This window comes from Calypte anna, chromosome 4B (assembly GCF_003957555.1).
Source record: "Calypte anna isolate BGI_N300 chromosome 4B, bCalAnn1_v1.p, whole genome shotgun sequence".
NCBI classification, from domain to species: Eukaryota; Metazoa; Chordata; class Aves; order Apodiformes; family Trochilidae; genus Calypte; species Calypte anna.
In genome coordinates, this window is record NC_044249.1 from 6,397,460 (window position 1) to 6,414,713 (window position 17,254).

General features: G+C 38.0%; 1 protein-coding gene across 1 annotated transcript in view; it reads left to right on the top strand.

Moving 5' to 3' along the window:
- The window catches only part of GAB1 (GRB2 associated binding protein 1), a 94,617-nt gene that overhangs the window by 36,972 nt on the left and 40,391 nt on the right, over window positions 1–17,254 (top strand).

Genomic DNA, 17,254 nt, shown 5'->3' on the forward strand with positions numbered 1-17,254 from the left:
ATTTATGCTGTGAGGTGGAAATTCTTCATGGCTTTGGTTTCTGTCAGTGGCAGTCCTCTGTCTGGAGGAGTGATAGCAGAATAAGCTGATTAGCATGATTGATACTGCATGTCAGGGGACTGGCATAATGGACTAGCATGGAGACTGCCTCCTGAAACCACACACAGATGAGGTAATCTCATTAGATGATTAATACCTTCATTGAATCCACCAGATTGCAAAGCTTTCAGTTGTATTGCTGTTGGGAACTGATGCTAAGGACGTTGTGCTCTCCTTGGAGTGATGCTGAAGTGGAGATCTTGCTGGGTTTTTTCTCCTGGATAAAAGTTGCAGCAGTTGGAGGCTGGTGAAGGATGCTCCCATCTTTCTGTGTTTTAAAGTAAGATTCTGGATTGATGGTGTCATTTGCTTCTCAAGTTGGTGTCAGGCTTGTGCTAGTTTAGTTTTATCATGCTTTACTATTCTTTGTGAAAATTAATAGAATTAGTGTTAAAAGGATGTATTTCTGCGTTGTGGAACTTCCTATGGCCCTGGGATTATCACAGTGCTTATCAAAGTTCTGCTTTTATGAAGTAACTGTGGTTTTTCTGAAGGCTGGCATTGTCCTGACCAAGATGAGGTGTAGTGTAGGTTGTATTTATCCTTTTGCCTGTCCTGTTTACAAATAGTGTGGTGAGAAGCACAGGTTCATACTAGAACTAGTAATATATAGAAATCCTATTTGACTTGGAGATATGTTACTTTTTTTTTAAGGAGCTCCTTGAAAAATATTAAATTTCAAATTAAAATAGAATACTTGGCTAGTTATATACTTAAGCTCTGTTTTTGTTAGCAGGCTAACATGGAAAACAACTGTTTCTAATTTTAACCCAGTGTTACAATATTTATAATGCAGGGGTTACTAGAACAGTTTTGGAAAGTCAAGACTAGTAGTCTGAGACTGTTGTTAAATGGTTGGATTTTTCTGAATTGAAGAATAACCCAGTTTGAATCTCTTGGGGGGAGGGAAGCAGAAGAAACACTTCTAACTTAGAGTGGCTGTGAGCAGCTGGGCTGTTTCTGTTTGTCTGAGCACCACATGACATTAACAAGCACATATGTACCATCAAGTGACACAAAAGCACAGCTAATCTATTTTTTTGGCAAGGGAACCCTAGCAATGCAATATCTCCTGAACTCTGTTGTCAAATGTGGTCTATTTATTCAGTGTTTCTGCAAGGAAGTGATCTTTGTCTAAGAGCTATTTACGATCTGGTACCAAAAAAGCCCTCAAAACAATAAAAAAACAAAGAAAAAACAACACCAAAATCAAGCCAGACCCCACAAAAACAACAACATGTTTCAGCGTGTGAGGAAGTGGAGAAATAAGCACACTGTGAGGAGAATGTTTTCATGTGTTTGATAAAAAATAAAAATACAAACTTTTGAATTTACTAAAGGGTTATAGGCAACAATATTCTGTGGAATGTGATCATCAGGGCAAGTACACACCAAGTTTTCTGGTTTAGTTTTCCTACTATTGTAAAAATGGCATGAAGATGATAGGAGATATCTCATGTGATGGATTTGAAAATTCATGGTTACATTGGCTAACAGTGATATGCAAGTTAGAGACAGGCCAATAATTTATATGCAAGATTTTGCTGATGGTGATTTGTTCTTTTAGTACTAATTTTCCTTTTCACTGTAGGAAATCTGTATCCAGTGTATCTTAGTTTTTGCATTGACTTAACCATGCTGGCTGGAAATGCTTGGTTTATCTGTGTCTAATGGTCAGAAGTTACTTTGCTGTGTATGAACCAACTTTCTTTCTTTTAAGAAACCTTCAACACTTCTTAAAATAGTGTCTTCACAACATATTTTGCTCCGATGTTTTTCTGTGATGTTTTCTTCTTTCTCATTGCTTGCTGCCTCTCCAGCCCAGTGGGTGAACCCAAGCAGCAGCTTCTCTTCTGCCTCTTTGCTGTTTCTTTTGTAATGTGTTTGCTGAGCTGGCCTGCCTCCAAAAGTGCATGAGCGTGTTTATACATCTAGCTTAACAATAGTATCATAACACCAATTTATTTAACCTGGGCTGGAAATAACAATCTAAATATTGTGAATCCAAGAGAAAACAGTCATTTGTATGTGCTTCTCTACCCTGTCAGCTCATTTCTGTGCTGTCTGGTGAAATCACCAAATCTTTTACATTCTGTGGGAATTTTATGGATTCTGTTGGTATTCTCTGACACCTTTGTTAAATGCTCAGAGAAGTTCTGCTACAGCTTTTCCTCCAAGCAGCATCACATACTGTCATCGTTTGGTCAGGGAGAAAGTGTTTAATTTCTATGTCTAGTTCAAGCACACCTTATTGCAGATCACTTATCCCTGATGTTATGGGCAGGGCATTCAGAGTGTAGTGAACTATTAACCTGTTTGTATTGCAGTGTTTGAGCAGAGCTCTGAGAGGTAGAAATCACCCAACTAATACTGATTATCCTTCTTAGTCACAAAGTGATGAACAGATTGATGGTCGGCAAGTTTTGGTTAAGATGCCAGGACTTTGGCTGAAGTGCTCTTTATTGCTACCTTGGTTTAGTGACTTTGATCACAGAAATAATTTTCCTCTGGATTTAAACAATTTGAAAGGTATCCATCAGTAGCTGATGTCATAAGTTTGAACAGTTTTTAGACTCTGAACATGTTTTGCATTATAGTTTCTGGGAAGACAAAAGCAGTGCAGGTTTTTGAAGCAAAAGAGTGATGCAAAAATTGAAACACTCTTGGTTTATCATTCCATCCTCAAATCTTTTGATCTTCACTGTGCACTGAAAGATTTTGCTTCAGTAAAATCTGAGTTGACTTGCCCAATCTTCTGAAATCTCTCTTATTTTCTCTGAAAAGCTGTATAATGGAGAATAAGAATGGACAAACCTGTCTCTCTGGAACATCAGGTTGTTAACAAAAGTGAGAGTGTATTTGTTTCCATCTTGCTTGGTCTTTGGCCTCCCTGCCCATCCAGAAAAACAAGTGCTCTCAAACCATGTAGTAGCTCCAGTGAAGTGGCAGCTGCCTGATAGGGAGGGAGCTGACTGCAGCAGTACAAATATGTGACATCAGGAGGTGTCTCATCTTTGCAGACGGTGACAGTGAAGATATAATCATTCTACATCAGCAGTTTCTAAAATTATGGTTTGACATTGTTGTCATTGGTCTTACCAGTTCTTCTGTCACAGTTCAGGTTGTGAATAAGTGGCTTCAGCCCTGCAGCTGTCTGGAAGAAAGAGGCTGACAGCAGAGGCGTTCAAATGTGAAGGTCAGCTGAGTGTTGCTTAGAGTCATTACTTCATTTTTTTATTAGCTTTTCAGGTCTGGGAGGGAGAGTAGATGATGGGCTGTGGAATTAGAGGAACCATTTACTTGGAGACCTCAGTATGTGCCTCGCATCCATTTAGCACTGAGAGCAGGCTGGGAAACCTGTGCTAGACCTGATGTTGGCTGCAGAAGTACCTTCTTCTGCCAAATCTCACCAATTTGAAACAGAACACCATGGATGTCATGAAACAACACTTAAAGCAGTGCTGCTGACAGTGCTGGTGAGCAGGAGGGAGGCCTGATCAGAGGACCTGGCGAGCAGCATCCCTCTCACCTTCATCTACACCAGACAAGTGGATCCTTGTTGCTCAACCTCATACAGGTGGCAACAGAATTCCCTAATTCTGGGAGAATTAGGGATGGAAAAATTTAGGGATGCCACTGTAAGTGCTGGGGAAAATGAGAAGCTTCCTTTTTTTTGCTTGAAGTTTGAGACATTGTAATAGTAGCATATCTCTAAATATCTATATATATACACACACATACATCTGTATTTAAAATCAAATCAGTTGCGTGTCTTACAAGGTTCATATAAGTGGTGTTGTGATACAATCTCTTCCCATTTTAAGGATTTTCAATGTCATTATGATAATGATATTAAAAAATAATCATCATTGCAATAAATCTGGCAGTCATTATAAGTTATAAATAGCTCAGAATGAAGAGGGTTAAATGACAAGTTCAGAGACAGTACCTGCTGAGGTAGGTTGTTTTGTCCATTTCAGGTTAACAGCTATTTTCAAACTGGTACATGTGTAGTTTATAATTCTGATAGAAGACAAACAAAATGTAGAAAAACATGTTTTCCCCTTTCCACAGTTACATTGTTCCTGAAGTGTTGGCAGTAGCAAGAGCTCCCAGTCGTCAGCTAAGTAGATGTCATTTAGATGGATAGAGAGCCAATAAATAAAGTGACAAGGCATCCAGTTTTAGAGTTCCTTTGCTGCCTGTAAGTTAAAAATTAAACATTTTTATAGGAAGTGAAACTAGTTATGAAACTCTCACAAAAAGGTGTAAAAAGCAGTTGGTTAATGCAGTGCTTGCTTTTCCTGTCGAAGAGCAAAGCTGAAAAATGAGAAGTACTTGGCAAGCCAGATAAGGTTAAGGGACTGAAACACTTGAATCTGTTCAAAACTGTGAAGTAAATAATAAACATCTGGTGGGATTTAAGTTCTTATAGCACTGTTGGAAGTTTAATGATCAATATTTTAAAATTTGTTCTGTTTTTCATGTCTTTATTCAGTGATGTGATCTGATATAAATGAAGAAATCAGCAATCCCACTGTACTGAGCAAACAACAGGGTAATTGTCCACTTTTTATTTAGTGTACAGAGGAGGAGGGGAATAGTTTGTGATGAGATCAGAAAATTCTCAGCAATTTTTATTTTCCATGATTCTTGTAGTTACTCATCAGAAGGATGCTGTTAGTAAAAAGAACAATGACAACAAGAAACCTCCAAAAGGATAAATGCTCATAAAAAATCCTTCTTAGCACTAAAAGATGGAGCTGAATGGTGATATTTTAAGTGTGTCTAGTTTCTGGGTATTTCCTAGATTACAAAGGTGATCTTAAAGGGCCTCTTGACTCATCTTGTTCTTTATCCAAAGAAATGCCTGGCAAGAGAATTGCTTTTTCAGTGCTAAATTTCTATTCATCATCTGCCCAGATGCACAAAGCATGACTTTTTTTATCATGCTTAGATGAAGTTTTAGATGTGGGATGCTTTTAGCTGAGCTAATTGTGAAACACTGGCCATTTAGTAGACTAAATGCTTTCTGTCTCTTAGGTGGTGAGATGTAGGGAGCTGTTCAGCTGGGAGCTGCAGCACAGCTGTGGTAGCTGGCCTTGGAAAGTAAGGCTGGGAAACAACTTCTTTCTTTCATGCTACAGCCACATAAAATATTCTCATTTCCCCAGATTTACTTACTTTTTGTTATGTGATACTTAGAGCAAAAGAGCATTAGTCAAAGCTGCAAGAGCTGTGAAGATTTCTCCCAGCATTTCTTCTAGGAAATCCTTCATTTTTAGACAATAACCATAAAGCTTCCTATATTCTCACTTACTTTAAGCATACAAACTTATTTCAAGGTGAGTCTGGAAAGAGGCATGATTATATTTATCACCTTCTAGTTCTTTTGTTTTCTTCATATCTTTTGTCATCCCCCCCTTCCCCAAAGTGCTTACTCCTTACATTATTTTTTTTTTTTTTTCCTAATGAAGACTTCATGGGCCCTGGGGGTTGGCCATTAATTTTAGGCCATTGTGTGAGGGCTAACTATTTAAAAATAGTAATGGAGCCAACCTTGCTTCCTCTGAGGGTTTATCAGTTGGAAGCATCTTCTTTTTATCCTATGTGTAAGCAGAGACCTCTCTGGATTGATGATTTGATCTTCATAATGGAAAATCTAGGCAGGATATCCTTTCTCTGTTATTCCTTGGTGTGATGGCATGAGGTTGTGTCTTTAAAATGGGGGAAGGGAAAAGGAGTATCCTATTAGCAAAGTGGTTTCAAGGGACTCTTAAACTGCAGGCTTGCAGGGAACCTTGTATTTACTGGCTTTGTTAAACCATTTGTGTTTCAAGCTACCATTACAACACATCAGGGGTGGCTTCTACTGCTGTGCTCAGAACTTGCTTGTATGCAACATGGAGATTTTATGTTTGGAAGTTGTTGTGGATACCATGCTGAAATATATCATGAGGAGCTTCTCTGAAGTTATTTTGAGCACTTGCAGACCTTAATGAAATACTGCATTGACAAGCTAGATCCAGTCTTATCCTGCAGAAATGCAGTGTCTGAGTTCCCCTGCCAAGGAAAAGAATATTTCTAGTGTAGTTCAATGATGAAAATGCACAATAGAGGTACAGTGAAAGCTTGATGAAGTGTGTGCATGGGGTAGCAAACCTACTCAAGATTGTTTGCACATTATTCTGACCTGGCATTTCAGCATGCCTGGAGCTGTTCTACTCTAATACTTCCAACTTGCAATTCTGTTTGGCATTTACAAGGCAGAGGATGTCCCCAGCTTTTGTGATTATAGAACCACCTCTGATTTAGTTGTCTTGTGTTCAGGACAAGGAGTCTGTGTAAAAATGACACAGTCTCTTCATGCACCCCCATTCCCTTTTCCAAGAAAACACAGTGTGGCTCTTACACAAAAGGTGAGTCCCTCTCTTGAGTTAATTCATCCTGCTCTTATCATCATGACCCCTGTGTGTTGTGGTGTAACCACAAAGGAGGAACCTCAGGGCTTTGGGGAGGGATGGCAGAGACAGGATGTGATTGTGGGTTTGCAAAATAATAATCAGATGGTACTTGGGGTGCAAGACAGAAAGCATTAAAAATAAGAAAAATAAATGCTTTCACTGACTGTCTGGAATCTGTAAGCCCCAAGTATTCATGCCAAGACATTAGGACAATTTAAAGCATGTGAGCTTTTTACTGGTAATGACTGTGGGGTCATTGCATGGGCTTTTATGTGAGGAGGAGATAAAGATCCCTCCTTTGACACCACACAGTGTACCTCAGCTGCTTAAAATTATCAAAGATCTTTTTCATATTAGCAAATTGTTCTGTGATTTTCATCATCAAATTTTTCACACCATTAGCTGCCACGTTTCAATGCACCGCTGGTTATACTTGTAACTAGAATGTCAGATTATTCTATGGGATGGATAATTATATTACAGATCTAAAAACTCAGTTAAATAAAAATACCTAAAAAAAAAACAAACCCAGTGCTGTAAATTTCTACTGCTATTGTTTACACTGTTGGAAAATCAAGTTCATTGTATATAATGCTTTAAATGCAGAACTGCAACATATGCAAGAACTTACACCTCTGTGCTCTTAATATTTTCACACTTAATATGTTTCACACTTTTAGTCTTGTTCAACCTAGGATTTCTAACAAATGTTCTAAGTCTAGGTGGGTAATGTGTTTTAAGTAACTGTTGAGAAACCAAAGCAAGGGAAGTTTTTCAAATCTTAAGCCCACCTCTCATTTATTAAATCATTCGAAATCTTACAATTGCTGTTATTTTCAGTCCATTGTGTCTGCTTCCTGTTGGTCAAAGGTTATGAGGATAGGGTGGTGTAGAGCGAGGTGGGAAGCCAGCAGGAAAAAGAAAGCTTTGCTTATTTTGGGGTTGACACAACTGCAGAAATGGCCAGGACATTGCTTAAATTTTATGAAGACTTGAAGAGGTAAAAAACTTGGATGTTTAATTTTCTGCTTTGTAACAGAGGTATATGGAGAATGAACTGGAGTAAGTAAACAGGGGCTTCCTTAAAGAATGTTACCTTTTTGCTTGAAAAATGTTTGGTGTTGTTTTTTTTTTAATTCAAAAAGTGTTGGTTTTGTAGTTGTTGGTTTTGTAGTTTTTGGTTTTTACAAGCTGACTGGGTAAATTCTCTTTCTGAAGCATGAGCCCAAACCTCTACCTGTTTGTGCATTGGCATTGCTAAATCAGAAGCAAAAAACAAAAAAAAGGAAAAAAAAAAAAAAAAAAGGAAAAAAAAAATAAAAGAAAGGGAGGGTTTGGGGGAAGAAAAGCTTTATGCCACAGAGGTGCAAGTGGAAGCTCTGATGTACCATTATTTCAGTATGAGAAGCCATACATGGAGATGGGTAGGTGTGTTACTGCAACCCTCTAAAACACTTGGTTTATCTTAATATTTGTGTCATTATTCAAGAGCCATCTGTAATTTCTTGGCTGTGAGTACTTCAGTTTTGTCAGCAGGGAGCCTTGCAGCGGGGTGGCCACTGGCTTGACTGGGTCTGGGTTCTCTGGTGGGTCAGAACAGCCTTTGTGTAAGCATTGCAGCAGTGCCCTTCTAAGGGTTTGGTTTCAGAACAAATCTGGATCTGGGGAAAAAAAGATAAATGAACTGGTTGTGGTGGTTAAATTGTACAAAGCTGTTGATCCAAATAATCAATGACATGAGGGTATTGTTGCAGTCTAGAAAAGAGTAGGAAGCTTTTTAGTGAGAGCTGAGCAAGTGAAGCATTTTGTAAGCTAATCAAAGTAATTATACTAAAGCATCTTAATTTTCAAGTATGCTGATAATAGTTAAATTTGCTATCGGGATGTGATGTAGCTGGTTTTTAAATTTCTTAACCATCTGATTACTACCAGTGAGTTATCTGATTCTAAAAGTATTGTTTGCAGTGTTGGAAAACCAATGTTTTTGTTATAATGGAAACTCAGTTTAATTAACTGAGTAAAAGCAGTTTCTATATCATAATATCTTGCAAAGAATTTTAACTTTGTGATTGTCTGGTTCGAAATTTATTTTTCTCTGAAGATCTTCTGGTGAGTTCTCTTCAGAAACTGTGCTGAGCCCAGTTGGTAAATGTAAAACCCAGTCATGTAAAGTTAGAATGAATATATCAGACACAATGCTGATGTTTACTTTACCTTAGCTTTCACTTTTCATAGCTCTTTTTGCCATAACTGCACACTTGGTTCATGCACATTGCAGATCTGATTCTTTGTAATGGAAAAACTAATAATTTTAGTTTAGTGGTCCTAAAATGCAACCTCTGGCTTGCCCTTCCTAATTCTTCCCTTTTCCTAGAAAAAGAATTCCTTGCAACACCTCACAGCAGAAGCTGCTAATTCTCCCTCTAATACCTTGGCAGAACAATAGATTTACTTTAGCTTTCCCTTCAGTGTGTTTGAGTAAAGAGGCTTCAGTACATATCAGTCCTTTCATTGCAGTGATGGTTGCTGACTCCTACAAATCCTTCATTTGCAAAAATGTCAGCTAGTGTACAGCCTGGCTCTCACAAGTAATGGGTGAGGAGGGAGCATCAACATATCCTAAATCTAATTTCTAGGGATTATTTAAAACATTGCCAGGAATTTATTTTGGAGACTGTTCCATGTGTGTTAATTGATATGTAGGAGCTTTTTTCATTATATATAGAACTAGTAGGTTACACCAGGCAAGACAATCTGTAGAAATTATGGGGTTTATTTGCACCATCCTCCTTGTTTTATTACTAAATCTCCCTTAATTGATTGTTCCCTATTGAAACTGAAGAAACTGTTGCTTCTGTAGCTCAAACAGAGCTTTCTTTAATGGGAAGCAGAAAATGCAGTATGGAAGCTTAAGAATACTCTGTTGAAGAGCAGGCATGCAGAGCTCCTGGTCTGTCATCTGCAGAAATCTGTTTCATATTCAGCATGAGCATGCTTAAGGGATCCATACATGTAACAGTGAAGCATGTGTTACATGTTTGTTAAAACTGAAATGTCATTTAAAAGATACAAAATAGTGTCAGGAATTGCATGTTTTTACATAGTTCCATTTTCTTGCTTCTCCTTGTGTATAAGCCTTTCATGGATGATGAGGACGGGTACCTACACAGGCAAGTAAGAAGTGGGAAAAAAATCCCAACAAAACAAACAAAACCTGAATCTGTGCAAAATATTACGAGAAGCACAGAGTTTGTGCTTTGGAAAAATGGGGATTTTTCAGATTGATACAAACACCACTTCTAAATGACTTTCCCTCCTAGGAAATGAGGAATGAATAGATAGAAGTATGTCTGTGAAGCATTTCACCTTCAATCATCAGAGGAAAAGCAGCTGTTGATATCAATGGAGTGTAGGCTTGACCTTTCAGGTTAGGATTTACTAAGACAGTAAATCCAGCTTTTTATTTTTCTGTGCATTGCTCTCAGGCCACTTGTGACAATGTACACCCATGAGCTCACAATAGTGGAACTCGACTCAAACAGCACAGCTGGTGTCTTCTCTGAATTGTTTTGTTAAGGGGGTCTTGTCAGCACTACAGTAATTCTTGAGATTAGTAACACAGGCAGTTAAAACCAAAAAAAAAAAAAAGGTAGAACCTAACCTACCCTGAATGTTTTGCTTTTGTAGATTAAGACTTGTGGGGGGAAGTGATTTCTAATTAAGAGCTGGTGAAAAGGCTGAAGCAGCTTTAAAAAAACAAACAAACAAACCTTTGTATGATGAATACACAAACCCATTACTTTTTTAGAAAATCCATCTGATGCAAAGCCAAATTGTAATTTGGTTGGGTGATTGTAAGTGCTATCAAACAGGCTGATCTTTAGGAGGAATCTAGAGGAAGGAGTTGTCATGCCCCTGCTCATTCATTCACTGAGACTTCAGAGGTTGAAATGGGGGAGAGAAGGAAAAGTGAAGCAATTGGTGGTAGGGCAAGGTGACTTGCAGGACAGAGAGAGTCAAGTAAGTGCATTGACTTTCCTAAGAAAAAGCCTAAAAATGTCAAGTCTCAATTGCAATCAAGTCGTTAAAAGATGGAGAACTTGAAAATAAGAAGATGATGAGTGAGAGAAAGAGATTGTCCTGACAATGTTATTTTAAATAGGATGGATATGGGAGAGAGTAGAGGGACATCAGAATGTGCTTGTGATCAGGAGAAGACCAAATATTGGACCTTTTCAGAGAAACAGGGCAGCGAACTAAAGACCATGTAGATGTGTCAAGGGACCTGCAGCAGATACACTTCTCCTTATGCAGTTACAATAATCATGCCATGACAAGTGTTATGATTTCATTACTGGCAAAGCAGTGAGATGGCAAAGCTAATATCTGTGATGGGGAATATGGGAAAACTTTTGGGGAGTTAGGTTTTAGCCATGCAGAGTGAGTTGTGTGGGGCAGAACAACCAGAAATGTGAAAAGGTAAATTTGCAAGTGATCAGAAATGACAGAATATTTATAGTAACAGGAAGTGGTGAAGATGATACAGGAAGAGAGAGGGATGACCTGGTCACTGGTTCTAGCTTGGAGATGATGGAATGAGGACTTAGGTCCTGGCTCTGCTGTAGATGATTTATTGCTCTGTAGAACTCTGAGTTGGTTGCTCTTCAGTGAAGAGATGCTGATAATTCCCTGCTGTGTAGGAGCATGGAAAGAGGACTTTGTGTTTAGGATTAGAAAAAATCTGACATACTACAGGAAAGTATTTATTGAAGTGATGATACTACCAGTCGTAATGAGGATCAGTTTAATGTCAATTAGGTGATCCTGACCTGGGTGCACATCTATACTGCGAACAGGCAGAAGGCTTTAAAAAAAAACCAGAACAACAAAATACCCCTCTGTCAAATGGAAAGAAGTGTGAAAATACCCAGTTTTGGATTCACAAAAACAAAGCAGCTGCTAGTGCTACTTTGTCTGATTTGTATTTTGTGCCTTTTTTATGCTTTAATTAGCAGTGTAATGCTGGGAGGGTAATTCACGTGCTGAAATACCAGTTATAAAACAGTGCTTACAGTAAACCTGTGTGGAAGTATTGTTTTACTGTATTTTCAGTGCTTTCTTTTGTTTATTTAACAAGCTAAAGTTAGAATCGACAGCACAAGACTAGAAATGGTGACAATAGTTTGAAAACAGGAAATTTTGGCCTTGTGTGTATTTGGAACAGACGATCAGGATGATGGCCAGGAGAGTGGAAACTTCCACCGAGAATGTTTTTTCCTTATTTTGCTCAGTGAGAAAAGATGGTGCTTCCTGGAAAACAAGTCTTAAGTATTTAAAGAAAGTCAATGTGTTCAGTGTTTACCTCGTATCACGTATGTTTATTTTGCAGCAATCTGTTTATACTTTTAAGTATTTAATCCTACTAAAAGTACAATGCTTGTGCTATTCCCGAATCTTAGAAATAGTTTCTGCCATTAAAATTAACACCTGAAACATATTTTGCTGTGCTCAGTTTAGTTGTCCTGTCTTCCATTTCCAAATTAAAAATGGGCCATAATTTTTAGGGAAGAGGATGGCAGTTTCCAGTAGGTATAAGACAGGGGTTTTCAGTAGTAACTTGGAGTTACATATTCTTCAATTCTGGTGTTTCTGATAGGATTGAAAAGATTTCCAGAAAATGCTTTCTGAAAAACACTGCTTAATTTATTTCCTTGTGTGAATGTACAAGTATTAACTTCTTAAGGAAAACCTCCATGGGTATTTTGAAATTTCACCCCATTAGTTCTGCAAGCAGGAGGAGTAGCAGGAGAAATAAATAAATTTCAGCAATTGAAGTGCTGTTACCTAACGTGACCTCTTTTAGCTACTTCCCGGCAGTCTCCCCAGATACGTGCCTGGTGGGATGAAGCTCATCAGTGGCAGTTGTCACTAGACTACACCTACCACAAACAGGATTTTAAAAGAAGCTTAGTGTGAAGGAACACTTTATTTTTATCTCATTTGAGCTTCTAAGGGGATGCAGAGCACAGGGGTCTAACCCATGAGTCAGTGCAGCTGTGCCAGAGGTGTTATTTGTCTCCTACAATGAAGAGAACACGTGAGCACTAGAAATGTGGAGTTAAAAAGGATTGCTGAGCCTCCTTCCAGTTGCTTCTCAAAGACATGTAGCAATTTCAGTATTGATTAGCATTTGAGCTGGGAAAAAGTAAAGGGAGAGGGATAGGTGAAATAAATAGAACAAAATGCATCAAGAAAGTTAAATCTTGATCCCAGAAGACATGTGAAAAGGCCTCAACAGTAGACTCAGGACTTTTATGTCCAGAAGTGCCTTCACAAGTGACCTTGGGCAATCCCTTTTTTCATGTACTTTTCTCTGGGTCACGCTCTGCATGTCTTCTATTTAATTTTTAAGATTTTTTTGAGCTTTGAATTTTTTTGTCTTATGTAAAGCATCAAATATTCTTTTGGATCCTTCCCCGTGCTCTTGGGTAAGTTATTTCTTTCTTCCAAGTCTTAGTTGACTTCTCTGGGAAAGGAGGATGGCAAATAGTGCACTAATAACAGAGAGAAAAACCTAAGCACAGATGTCTGCACACTTGAGAGATGAGAAGGAAGGCCTGAGATTTGTAATTTTATTGCTGGACCTATTGGTCATACACAGGGAAAAGATTTAATAGTAGCATTACTGGAGTAGAATGCAAGAGATGCCCTGTTTGGCTTAGCCAGTGCTCAGTGGTTTTGGAGGCGTTTTTGACTAGACACTACGCAAGAGATAAAAGGAGGTAAATGTGCTAGAAGAGGAAAATCAGCTTTAAATGAATTGAGGGTTATGGGTAATAGTATTTAGCAAACCAAAGAAGGACAATTGACCCATTTATCAGCAAGTAGAGTTACCTGACCACATGAGAGCAAATGCTGTAAAAAAAAAATCACCAGAAAAAGCCATCTTCAATTTGATATTTCTAAGCTTTTATTTAAGCATTTCATGGAATTATTTTGGCCTCCTCCAACAACAGCTTGATCTTCCAAATGGAAGGTTAAACGCTTTTTAAAATACAAATGTAAACCATCTCCTTTTTCCTGCCCATTCCTCTCTCCTTTCCTTCTCTGTTTGTGCATACCTCCCCTATTTCCTACATCTTTCAATTACAGCCAGGAGCTGAATGAGATACATCTTGAATAAGTAGGATGGAGTGGAGGGGTGGGAATCCATAAATGTAAAGATTAAGGGAGATATGGATACAACTTCTTCGACAGAGATGGAGATGATGCTGTAAATCCTGTATATTCCATATAGGTTTAGCCTGCAGTCTTTTAGAAAAAAACCCCAATGCCAAACCAAACCCCAGCAGTTCTGAAGAATGGGTTCTGCCAATTTCTTAGCTGGTTCATGTGCTTTTGAATCAGCAGTTTGCATATATGTGAGTGGAAAAACTAATGGCAAGAATTTCTTCGTTCTGCTTTGTAACCTGCTTAAAACGCTGCATGGAAAACACAGAATTCCACTGTTCTTTGGTCGTTTGAGGCTTTGTGGGTGAGCAGCTTGTCACATTTTAGACTACGTCAAAACCAAGCAAACAAGGTTGTTTCTGTAGTTATGAGGGTCTCATGATACGATGGTCTCATGATACAAACAGGACAATGTTTGGCAAGCAGGGTGCTGTTCTATGTTAGGCCAGCTGATATGCTTTGCAGCCCAAAGGAGAAAACAAGCTGAGAGGCACACAAGGCCTTTCTTAGTCTGAAACAAAAGCAGAAAACCTCATTAAACCTTGTTTTGTAATAATTTACAAAGCCTACACAGGCTTTGGGTTAACTGATTCCCATAACATTTGCTATGCTACACTTTTGAAAGGAATGAATTACTTTTGAATGAGATAGTTGATCTACTTGCAGTATTTTGTAACTAGATATATATTTATAAATTCTATTTTTAAAACCCAATTTATTAATAACATGCTTTAGGTATACAAAAAAATGTTTCATTAGAAAACCCTCATCTTTTCTCTATTTGCTCAAGTATCTTTCCAGAATTAACTTATATTGGTATTGGAACAAAATGTTTACCTGGCTATTTATTTGACTTCTCAAACTTTATACAGTTGACCTTTAGCACAGAAACCCAATGTTTGATCATGCATGGCTGATAGTAATGTGACAGATAATTAGTATGTGTAATTCTTCTGTGATTTAAACCAGTTACACCATTTTTGGTGATTATGAGAGATGGTAAATAACGTTCTCTGTAAAAGTAGATGCAAAATTTTCAAACAAGAACATCCGAAGGGGTTAAAAAAATTAGAAAATATTAAATTTGTGTAAATACATACTAGCACATATGCAAGCTCTCTTTCAGAGATTTCTTTCTGGAAAGCCATTACTGAAGAAGCTGTCTTCCTTACAGATACAAGTATTCTGTACTTCACTGAGGCAGCACAATGACAAATACTGAAATGTTAAAAATAGATCAAGCTTTAAGAATCCCAGATATTTTCATATAACAAAGAGTGATTTATGTGGGCTCATTTTGCACTTTGACAAAATATAGAGGCACTTTTGTACTATGATTAGCAAGGGTGCTGATGTCAGTTCACTTGTCTAGCGTTGAGCTTTATTCTGCTGCTAAATTGTGCTTTGTACTGTAATCCAGAGAACCTTTGTATCTGCCTTATTAGTGTGTAGTTTATGGAATTGCTTTTGTTTTTGAATATAATCTGTGCCAGTTTCAGTGACTGTGACTCATGAGACTGAAATAAACATTCACATATGCACTATGTGAAAACTCCTCAAAAATAGTAGCAGGTGCTGGTAGCTAAAGTCAGTGTTTTGAGTACTTTGTAGTTCCTATTTTGTAGCCCAAAGGACTGAAGGCAAATTCTGTTTAGCTGGTTGATTTTCTGAATTTTAAGTCCTACTTACTCATTAATGCTCAACAGAGATTATCAGGATTGCTAAGAACCTTTCACTTGTTAACTCAGTACTATAAATGAACTTCTAGAAGAGCCATGCTGGGTTGACACAGTGTTGAATTTTTGTTGTTGTTCTGTTTGTTTGTTACACAAACCATGAGACAAAATGCACAGTGCCCTTATCACTCTTCTATATCTGTTTCCTCCTGACTTAAGCTTTGGAAATTTAATCTGAATGTCGAAAGGCTGAGGTTAAAGATAAAGCTACTTTCTGAAGAGAGTTTTGCTGTTTTGCTTGTAATATTTATCTGTGGTCAACCTTATCTGGAGAGAGAGATTCCCATACTGAAACTTCCTGTTATCCCAGCACCTAACTTGTCACTTGATTTGGAAACAGGAAACAAAACAAACTTTGCCAGTTTTGGATCACTTTTAAACAGTGCTTAACAGCCAAAAGGTGCTCACATTTGAAATCTTTCATCTGTTACATCTTTTACCCAGTTAAATTTAGTGCTGTCATGGAAATAGTGTCTTGAGACCTTGGCTTGATTCACACAGGTCAGCACATAAAGACAGATGCTGTATACACAACTATAATAAATGTGCTTGCTTTAGAAAGTCTCAAAGTTATCTTAAATTCAAATAACTTTTAGAGTCTTGGTAGTTAGAGAATGGATCAAAAGCCTTATTTGAGCTGTTTGCCATTTTTTCCTTTCTCCTGTTTTCTGTATTATCTTTCCAGAATCATTTTCTAAGCTTCATACCCAAAAAAGGCATTTCCCTCTTGACAATGAGGGGTTTGTGAGTCTCCTGCAACACTGACAGCACTAGATGGGAGCTGGAAGATGGCAGTGCTGTTCTTGCTCTTTGTCCTTTATGTCCTCCCTCCCCTATAACAGCTACATAGAAATGAAATGGAAACACTCTGGTGCCTTGAGAAAATGGGTCTGAATCTTTTCCTTATGCTTAGTAAGAAACTCTTGGTCTCAGTCTTGACATCTGGGACCATCCTTGCTGATTTAAGTCCTTTCCTTGGTTAGCATGCAGCCATGACTTGCTAATCTGACTGTGCTAAACTGCCCTAAAGGACAACTCACTGAATTGTTTTATTTTTTATTTAATCTATTATTTCTTTCCTTCCACATGGCTTGCTGGCAACCTCCTTTGAAAAACTTAAAGAAGCTTTAAATGAGGTGCCTTGGGGCATAGTATGAGTCTGCAGTATATCACTGCATTGGTTTGCCTTGGTCTTCAGCTTTGCAGAAAAATGTAAAAACAACTGGACAAACCAGAGATGGGTCCCTGCTGTATCCAGGCTCTACTTTTAGGTTTGTCACTGTGAATGCAGTGCAGTTCTTCTAGTGGGCAATGGCATCGTGTCAAGTTTCTTCTACTTTCCCATTATCCTGGGATTTGTGCACATAAAGAAGCTTACAACATAGAATTCTGTATTGCTGGTAGAGATAATATATTTCTGTAGACAGAGATTCTAGAGAATAATTTCTTTAACAAGTACTATTGTAGAAATATTACTAGGTTCTTAGTGCAGAGTTCTCACAGCATGGAGGCAAGCATACAGTGTGAGTCTTATCTCTTCTTTAGTACAGGTTACTGATTGTTGAATATCAGTGAAAAATTCAGAGTTAAAGTGTATCTTCCCAAAGCAGCAGATACTGTAAACAAGACACTACAGAGCCTGTAAAAATATATATAATTTTTTTTTTTGTCTTCCTCATGCCTGTGTCAGCTTCCTTTGGAAGCTTTTTGTGTTTGTTGGTTTTT